Raw genomic sequence first — 10,659 nt, forward strand, 5'->3', positions numbered from 1 at the left:
GTGACAAAGAATTTCCGTAACCCTATGCTTTTGGGTTGTACTATAAGATGTGAGGGAAAGGTTAAAGAAACAGTTGTGGCAAGAGCCCAAGGATTTAGTTTGAACTCGAATTATGAGTTGCCGTAAGTTTAGTGGTACTGTGAAGGATAGCGAAGGGTACAGGATCATTTCGTATATATCTAACCATTACTCAATAGCGATAAAGTCATGTGGGTGAGCAAATGTAAAGGTAAATGGTGACAAGGATGTAAGGGCCGATGACGTTGACCATTGAGCCGCGAGTGAGTCTTAGCACGGCATTTCACCTTCGGACTGTCGAACAGACCGAGCGTACTATTCAGACGCTAAGGGATACGTTGTACCGCGTTATTGATTTCGTGGACAGCTAGGGATGATCATCCTGTCACTTATGGAGTTTGCCTATAATAATAGTTACTATTCTCGCATTCAAATTAGCCGTACGAGGCTGCGCGTATGCGTAAAAGTGCACCACCGACTGGCTGGTCCGATGTTGGTGAAACTAAGTTAATTGGCCCAGATATGATTCAGTAAGTAGCTGACAAAATGAAACTCATTCAGTAAAGGTTCTTAGCAGACAGAGTCGACAGAAGTCATATGCAGATAACCGACGTCGACACCTAGCGTTCCAGGTCGACGATTGGGTATCTTTGGAAGTGTTACCCTCGAAGGGTGTTATAAGATTCGCAAAGAGGAAGGTTAAGCCCGAGGTATGTGGGACCTTACTGTGTCGTCCGTAGAGTAGGCGAGGTTGCCTATGAATTAGACCCTACCATATGATATGGGAGCACCATAGTCGCACCGGATTGTCGGGTAAAGGTTGCGTACTAAAGACTATTGTGGCTTTAGTAAGGTATTGTGGCAGAACGATAACAGAAATGTACTAAGAATACGTATCTCTACTTATTTCCTATGGCTACAGATAATCTGAATTCCGAAAGTGGTTATGGTAGTTGACTAATGAATTGTGTGGGATACCTGTATAAGGAACTCCCCCGACATACTTATAAGACCCTATAAGGCTAGTTTAACATTCGAGGACGAATGTTTTAAAGGGGGGAAGGATGTTATATCCCGTATTTTGTACATTGGGACATTCCGAGTTAATTACGATAAGTTAAGGACAAGACTTTTCCGGGATATGAGGTTGAGACTTTTGACCTCCGATTTTGTTTGAAGGCATAAGTTGCTTATGATTTTATTGGTATGGAATATTAAGGAAAATTTGGTGTTAAAAGTGAATTATGGAAAGTTATTAATTTTTCATGAAATGGCCATGTTGGCCGTGAGAGGTGATGTGGGTCCCACCCTTGGTTGGCCAAATTTGACTAGTTCAAACTATGAAGGGTGCATGTGATTACTTTACAATGGTAGGGGCTAAAAGTGGAAAAAAATATTCTTAAGGGGGTCCTAGGTGGCCGGCCACTTTGGGAGTGGGCCATGGCCACATGGATGCCTTGTATATGTAATAAAAGATGACCAAGTCAAGTGTATTTTTCATCTTCTACACTTAGAACAATCAAGAAACTTGGAGAGAAAAAAATGAAGGCCATATTCGGCCATGGAGAGGAAAAATGGAGGTCCAAAAATAGTCATCAAAAAATTTATTTCTTCTAGCTTTTCTACTAATTGGAAGGTCCTAATCAACATGGAGTGGTTGTTGGGGCTAGCAAAGCCTTTGTTCATACAATTCTCAACCTTAGCCAAGTGAAGAACTAAGTGGAAAAAGGTAAGGTTCAACCCTCTTTTATATGTGTGATGGGTGATTTATGTATGTTGTAGTATGTAGAAACGGATGGAATTCATGAAATCATGCAAGTTGGGTTGTGGCCGTGAGGGCCATTTTTGGTAGACTATGATGGACAAAATTTTATTTGGTATTTTGGTTGTTGTTGAACGGATTCTATGATGAGAATGATGGTTTAATGATTCAAATTGAAGTTGTAATCGTTTGTAGGTTGTTAGGGAAGGTAATGTGATTTTATCATAGTTTCTTGTATTATTGAGGTTAATGTTGTTAATGTGTAGATTGTTGGTGTAGTTTATGAATTTGGAAGAAAGAAATGTGTGTTGTTGTCCCTATGGCAATTGGAAGGCTTCGAATTTGTGGTATGTTGGTTGAGTCGTTTTGAATGTTGTGCGGGTTGTTTGAAGCATTCTTGAATCTCGTTTGAATGGTTTCAGATTAGTACTTGAACGTATGAGCGTTGATATTGGTTTGAATGTAAGTAGTTGAATTGAATATAATGAATGTTGTTGAATTATGTAGAGAAGAGATACTAACGTTAGAATGCGTTTGAATTGATTATTGATGTTGCTAGTTGGTTGTTGGTGTTGTTGTTGATGAATTTGGCCGAGTTGAATTCTCGGGTTTTTGCGTTTACAGGGGAAATGCTGCCCAAATTTCTGTAGAAGTTAAGTGCTAGTTTGGAATTGAATGTCTAAATGCCTTTAGTTAATGTTGGTATTTAATGACGTATTGTAGATCTTGGGAAGTCCGCGACGTAAGTTTGGATTAACTTCGAGAGCAGACGAGGTATATAAAGCCTAACCTTTCTTTCTTTTGGGCATGTATTAGTTATAAATAGGCTATGACACGAGCCTCGAGAAAACTCTATTCTTGCGATCCGAGCATGTCTACGATTCTTATTCACTTCTTAATGTTGACATTTGTAATGTACTAGAATAAGGGCCCTTATGTCTTTGGTATGAGTGGATTTCAAAGTTTGCATAAAAAGTGTTGTTCCTAAAAGGTTCTATGTCGAAAAAGGGCCGTAACTTTCGTAGACGGAACCGGATCGCCTCGATATGCTCGTAGGAGGTTTTGTAACATATAATGACTATATCCTCCATAGGCGGGCTCGGATTGGGTTGACGCTCGTCCGTGGGTCCCGCGTCTTTCCTTTGTACAGTTCTAACGACTTTTGAAAGGACTTTGCATGACTATCGTCTTAACCCCTCGGCGTCGATCACTTACTTACCTATTGGGTCTGTAATGACGATTATGTTCTCGATTTCCATAAGCTACTTCATATGGTTTTGAAATGTATCCATGATCTTTAAGTTATATTTGATATGTTCTCGAACGACATTCGGAGGAAACCTGATTTTTTACTATGGTTTTGGTTTTAAATGATAGTTCGTTTGACTACTCGATGGAGTTTTTGTAAATGTTTTTAAATTGCATATGGTTACTCACGACTCTGCTCGTGCATTTTATTATTACCTCTTTCGCCGAGTCCCGGGCCGGTTATGTTTGTCACGACCCAACCCCGTAGGCCGTGACTGGTGCCCGATCTGGGCACCCAAACGTATCGATCAACATTATCTCAAAACATAACGAACACGATCAAATATATAACAGAAGCCGATAAGGCTATATTTCAAATTTAGCTAATTTCCAGAAAATTTTCGGCAGAGTTTCCTTTGTTTCATGGACCAACCGAAATAACCCTGCACGCAGAAAATACCAGCAAAGGCCACACAGGGCCAACAGAATATCATATATACATATGCGGACCGCCGCCACCAACAAAATATCATATACATGCGCGGACTGCCGCCGCGGCGAAAGGAATCGCCCAAACACAAATGTATACAAACACGGACATACGGAAGTTGGCACAACCTACGAATATGTCCACGTACCTCTAGACAAACAGAGTCATATGACGGGACGTGGCCCCGCCGTACCTTAATAATCCAAATATACATAAGAACATACACAACAAAGATATATACCAAAATGTACGCTCCGAACCGAAGGGAGCAATCCAAGATAGAGAAAATGTGTCCTACGGTGGGGGATCACCGACGTTCGTACTCGCGGGCATGAAACGCAACTTCGAAGAAAGGGGGTCAGTACGAAAGAAGTACTGAGTATGTAAAGCATAGAGTACAGAAATCCAACCCATAACAAAATAAGGATACGGAGAGAAAATAGCGAATCAGTATAATAAAATCTGTACTGAAAACATATGTACATAATGCAAATCAAAATCATGCATAACGCTCAGGACGTGGTCACCACTCCGACGCCGGTGCCACAACACAAGATACTCCGTAAAGTTTCATATCCCCGAACGTCTCCGAACATATCACATCATATCATCGTACAAATCATATCATAAGCCATATCACAGCATAACTCCAGAACGGTAACCGGCCCTATGGCGAGGTCTCGGAAACCGTAACACAGCATACTACCGAATTTAACATAAGGCGCACGATCACCAAACCGGCCCGGGAACCGGTGAACGGAATCATATAGGGCACGAACAGAGTCGTGAGCAAATAATGCAATTTGTAAATTAAAATAGCCTTTCCAAACTTGGTTACTTCATAAGTCCATTCATTAGTCGAAAATAGTCAAATAATTAATTAGTACGGAAGTTTATTTCACAACATATTTCCAAAAGGGTACGTATGGTTCCAAGACATAGCATAGTATCTCATAAGGTTCAAAACATTATTTCATAAGGGACAATTTCACATTCGGAGATTCTTTATCGAAGCTTATTCAAAAAGAGGTCCTAGTGCGACACTAAGGCATATCGGAGTTAGCGGGCCCACCTCGGATCAAATCGAGGTGGAAATCATAATTTGTGGACGTTTAGGGTCTATGAGATCATACATAAAGATTTCAAAGTAATCTGGTCACCTTTACATAGGTTTCGAACATTTGGTTACTTACTAGTCAAAATAAGATCATTAGGCTTCAATTGAATTGAATGAATAGTAGCCAACTCATAAATCGGATTTCGAGGAGCAGAATTGCTCCCGGGGTTCCGATATTAACCTAGCATACTAAGACATGCCAAAAGAAGGAGTGGGGAGCTTTACATACCTTATATACGTCTTACGCTCACCCAAATCTCAAGTCCCGTCTCGCTCAGAATCTGCGAATGGTCAAAGTTACCAATTAGAGATTTTTAAGTTTAAGGATTCCCTTAACTTCATTTTCGTCTACCGAAATTTCGGCAGCATTTCTCCTATATATATATCATCCCCGAGACTTAGCTCGGCTCAATAGACATCAATACAACAACCCACAATATCCCAACATCACAAATTACAACAAAATCGTTCTAACGTCAATATTCTTTCTTTCTACATAAACTAACAACTTTCATCAAACTTCACAATATTAAACTAATATCAACGTTATCATATTCATTTACTCATTTAGAGTTGTTCAAACACATTCCAATAATATTCCAAGCGATGTACGCAAATTCAAGAAGTTCGTCGCTTTCCCTCTTCCTTTCATAACGTCAACAATTCCGACGAACATACTAGTTTGCATTATTTCATTCCGAATTCATTAACAACAACCATAAGTCATATTTAAGGTCTTCATATCATAATCATACAAGGATATACGCAATATGCCAAAATCATACATTTTCCCATAATAATCCATAACCATTTCCAACGCTAATTCGATTCGTTAAACATTCATTTACGTCATAAATACCACAACAACGCAACTAGCAAACCAAACAAACTTGAATTCATCCCACTCCTCTTCCATGTAACTCACGGCCAAACATGGCCTTCACACACACATGCACGGTTTCATACACACGCATCAAAACTACGGAATTCTCGTCTATTTTCAATCCTTATAACATTCATACAAATTCCATAACATTAGAATAGCAAAATTCATACCTTTACTTGAATTCCCAACTTGCCGCAAACGTGCGCCTTACTCCAAACTAATTGTATCACGTAGTAGAGCGTCTTGAGTCCTCTACAAGTATGTGAAAAACAAGATTTTTGGACCAACAACAAAGGCAAGAAATTTTTTTTTTTTTTTTTTTTTTGCTTCAGCCGAGAGCCTTCAAATGGCTGCTCTTCAATTTTTTTTTTGTTCTAAGATTTTTCTTGAAAATTCTAAAGCATGCATAGACTTATATATTGATTTAGGGTCATGTGATTATCACATGACCACTTAAAAATGGAGCATGGGCCAAGCCTTGGCCGGTTGCCCCTAAGTTTTGGGCCCAAAATTTTTTTCAAATTTTTCTTGGCCCAATTCGTTGAACGCTCGTTTTGTAATTTCCGAAATAAATTTTCAAAATTCCAAATTTGCCCTCGGCCTTCCCCGATGTCTTAACACCAATAATTTCACAAACAACATAAGCATATTAACTAAAATCAATTTATTTCCTTATAACATACAAGTCTTAATCATTCTCATAATTTCCGATTATACAAAAACACGGGACATAACAATGTTATCGTGCGCACTATGTTATATTCCGGAGTATGATGTGTCCGGTTCGCCGAGTCCCTCGCTAAAGGGCCGGGTACCGTGTATATTTGGTGTTATGATGTGTCCGGTTCGCCGAGCCCCTCGCTAGAGGGCCGGGTACCGTGTATGTTTGATGCTGTGATATGTCGGGTTACGGAGATTTGAAACCTTCTGGTGTTATGCTGTGTTATGGCGCCAATGACGGGAGGGCGACCATATTCTAAGAGCCCCATGCATGATTTGTGTTTTGATAAGTAAGTATTTTGGCATTCTGGATTTTGCATTTATTTTCTGTACTTCTTGTTCCGATTATGATTCCCGTTTACTATATTTCATGCTTTGCATACTAAGTACATATTTCCGCATCGACCCCCCTTTTCTTCGGGGTCGCGTTTCATGCCGCGCGGCACGCGATACTTATTTGGATGATCCACCGGCCTTAGGATTCCTCGTTCGATTGTCTTGGAGCGCTCCTTGTTTCGGAGCCTATACTTTGGTCCGGATCGTTATTGTATATATGCATATGTTTATTCAGGGGTACGGCGGGGCCCTGTCCCGTCATATGATTTTGTTATGATTCTTAGAGGTCTGTAGACATATATGTGTGGGTTGTGGGTAATCACTGTTCAGTTATGTCAGAGTGATTTGTATTTTGGACGTCCCCCCTGTACTATGATAGCCTTACCGGCTTGTGTGTGATATCATCTGTTGAAAGAGATGCTTATGATCTGTATATACATCTGTGACAGTTTTGGGGATGACGTTTCACCTTTTTCGTATATATATGTTATTTGTATACCGTATAAGTTATTCGTATGCTATTTCGATTAACGGGTGTGTACGGTGCCCGCCGGCACTAGTCGCGGGCTACGGGTCGGGGTCGTGATGGTGGTACGAGCGGTTTGTCCTCGGCATTGTCTACGCACCGTGTCCGGCGCAGTCTTGTTTATGGTGTGAAGCCGGCCACACTCATAAACAGGAGGCTGCGGGGCATTTAGGAATCAATGACCCTTTTTCTGTCTTAGATCGTGCGATAGAGCCAAGTCATAGGAAATGAAATTCCTCGTACTAATTTTTGATTTCAGCGGAAGGACGACATCGACAGAAGAAGGTGACTGACAATATTGAAAGTTACAGAATACACAGGTAAGTAAAGGCACGAAAGGTATTTGTGGGGTAAGGTATTGAGGTACGCTTGAAATGTAAAGTTAAAAATTGGAAGGAAAAGTAAACAGGAGAGTGTAACAGGTGCAGTTCGAGATGGACATACGAGGTAAGTCCACCATTTTTATACTGTTGTCGATACTGGGAGCCCTGTGTGGCTGCGATTTGATATGATATGTATATATATATGTTGGCCCTGTGAGGCATTGTTGGTATTTCCTGCGTACAGGTTTTGAGATAGTAAGAAATATAGAGGAAACTCTGCCGAAATTTTTCCAGGAAATAAAATAAGAATCAGGTGTGGATTGTAATATGCCTTAAAAGGTCGTGTCAATAATAAAGATAGAATTTGACTAAGTTGCAAGTACGGCTGACCTTGAAAAATAAGTTAACTACTGAATTAGCGGTAATAGTAATTGGGAGGTCAATATCGATATGGTGAGAAGAATTCGGAAAGGGCTTGTGATAGTAAGAAGATGGTTTAGGAGAGACTGGCGAATCTTGATAGCGTGTTATATTAAGGTACCAATTGAATTGATAAGCAGGGATAAATTATGACGAGACTATAGTCAGAAAAAATAATAGTATGAATGAGACAAGAGTACAAAAAAAAAAGAGAAAAAAAAAAAGAAAGAAGAGAATTGTGATGGATATGAATGTACTGACAAGACAGCTTGTGAGATATTAAAGATAAGATTGACCAGAAAGGGCAAAAAGTTAAGAAGTGTGACACTATAAGGTTGATTACGAGCAGGATATTATGTGAATAAAATACGGAATGTTATGAAAATGAGCAAAGCCTAGCGAGGAAGCGACTAAAGGATATGACGTGATCTGTGTGACTAAAGTATGAAGGTGAGCTAGTGATCAAAAAAAAAGAGGAGGGATTTATGAAGTTCTTTTATAGGGAAAGTACAGAATAGAGATTAGGAGATAACGGAAATGATAGCGAGCACAAAAAAAAGGAGAAGAAGGGGTTAATTGGAAAAAAGGAGATGAAACGAAAAGCGGGCAAGATGATAGTGCAGTAATAAATTATGACATGTATAGCCAAGAACACGAGTAATACCAGTGACGGAACTGTGAGGAACCAGGCTATAGAAAGATGAGCAACGAGGGAGAATGAGTGCTAGGAAATGACTGGTATGATAAGAACAAATAGGGATGAACAGAATATGATTTGAAAACGAGAAAGCGATTATGTAGAAGTAATATTTTCCGAAGGACATAGAGGTATTATAGAATTCCTCGTGCATAGAAAAGAAGGATGGACATAGATTGGAAAAAATAATATGGTAAGGGGATGCTAAAGGAAGCACCCAAGATAGATGTAATTAAGTGAGTACGAATCTGGAACGAAAAGGGAATACATAGTTATGAATTTAAAGGGGTAGTGCGACGACATGGTGATAAGATAAGACCGCTATTGAGACAAACTTGGTATGTTTTTGAGTAAGATTAGAAGCTTGTGTTGGGTACCTAGTAAGGGTAAAAAGGCATAAAGCATAAAGGGGTACTGCGTGCACATGACTTCACCTCGAAAATAATGGGATCCGTAAGCGACAAAGACGGTAGGCTTAAGGAACAAATGGTGCAATATAATTTCACCAAAAGAAACAGGTGATATAGATTGCGATAAAGGTGCTACTTCAAGAGAACCTTAGACACGTATCGTTGGAAAATAGGTGCTACCTAACTGAGAATTTGGGATGCCTACAAGTATTAAAGAATTATTGAGTGAAGTACGAGACCCTTTCTAATTCGACGGGAGATGGGTTATGAGAACGCTTTGAAGCCTGTCAAGACTTCAACTTACTCCGCATTATGTGGCCGAAGGTCATGCGACGAGGTTGACGCGATCATATTAGCATTAGAACGTCGCATTTCATCGAGTCCCAAAGTTAAGCGTGCCGGAGCGTGGGAGCAATTTCAGGATGGGTGACCCCCTGGGAAGTTTACTAAAAGCCTTATAGAGTCGGACATAGGAGAGATAAATGGGAAGCTAGGGTAGCCCAAGAGAAACCAGAGTATACAGAGTGGGTAGGAACCTTAGGAGGTCACATAAGACGAGGCGGTCGAACCAAAAGAAGGAAGTGTGCATTACGACTTTAGAAACGAGGGGTAAGTTGAATAGTGTTGGAAATATTTTGTAAACAAGATGGTAGCGATTATGTATACGTATGTATATGACATCTCGTACATGGCTATATTGAATCCCAGCAATCGACGTTGTGACATGCTAGAAGGCATTAATCGGACAGGGTAATGAAGTTCAAGAGAGAAAATAAAAATGGCATAAATGTTATGAGGCAAGCTGAAGCTGTTTTCGCTACAGGTCAAGCTTGAAAAGTTCTAATACAATGATATTTGGAAGAGAAAGAAAGTGAGTAGACGGAAGGCAAGGTGACCTAAATGAAAAGAGAGTAAGGAACATGAGAGAGTGAAGCCTCCAAGGGAGGCGACGGGTAAGCACGGCACTGTTTGGATAAAAATTCGAGGTTAGGCGTGTGAGAGGGATAAAGTGTGGTAGTATGGAATAAGAAAGGAATATGTGAGGTGGAAGAACAGATTTCGACAAGTGGAACAAAAGAATGATGACCACGACGAAGAATGAGAAGTAAAGGAAAGAATGATTGGGCCGCGCAACGATTCTAAGAGATTTCCAACTCCCGAAAGATAAGTGCCGAGGATGGTGGATATTTAAAAAAAATTATTATTGGTGTATTAGGACCTCCCTAATAAAGGGGGGGGACAACATATCGAACTTGAAGGAGATTATGGCGTTCTCATGCTCCGGAAAGGGAAATTTATCAGCCTGGAGCCAGAGTTCGAAATGATTGCCAATACAAGGAAATCGAAGACACGTGTACCTGTGTTATGAGAGACTCGTAAGAGAGTAAGAATTTTCGTAACCCTATGCTTTTGGGTTGTACTGTAAGATGTGAGGGAAAGGTTAAAGAAACAGTTGTGGCAAGAGCCCAAGGATTTAGTTTGAACTCGAATTATGAGTTGCCGTAAGTGTAGTGGTACTGTGAAGGATAGCGAAGGGTGCGTAACCAGACCATTTCGTATATATCTAACCATTACTCAATAGCGATAAAGTCATGTTGGTGAGCAAATGTAAAGGTAAATGGTGACAAGGATGTAAGGGTCGATGACGTTGACCATTGAGCCGCGAGTGAGTCTTAGCACGGCATTTCACCTTCGGACTGTCGAAC

Source organism: Lycium ferocissimum, unplaced genomic scaffold (genome assembly GCF_029784015.1).
Source record: "Lycium ferocissimum isolate CSIRO_LF1 unplaced genomic scaffold, AGI_CSIRO_Lferr_CH_V1 ctg3814, whole genome shotgun sequence".
Classification (NCBI taxonomy): Eukaryota; Viridiplantae; Streptophyta; class Magnoliopsida; order Solanales; family Solanaceae; genus Lycium; species Lycium ferocissimum.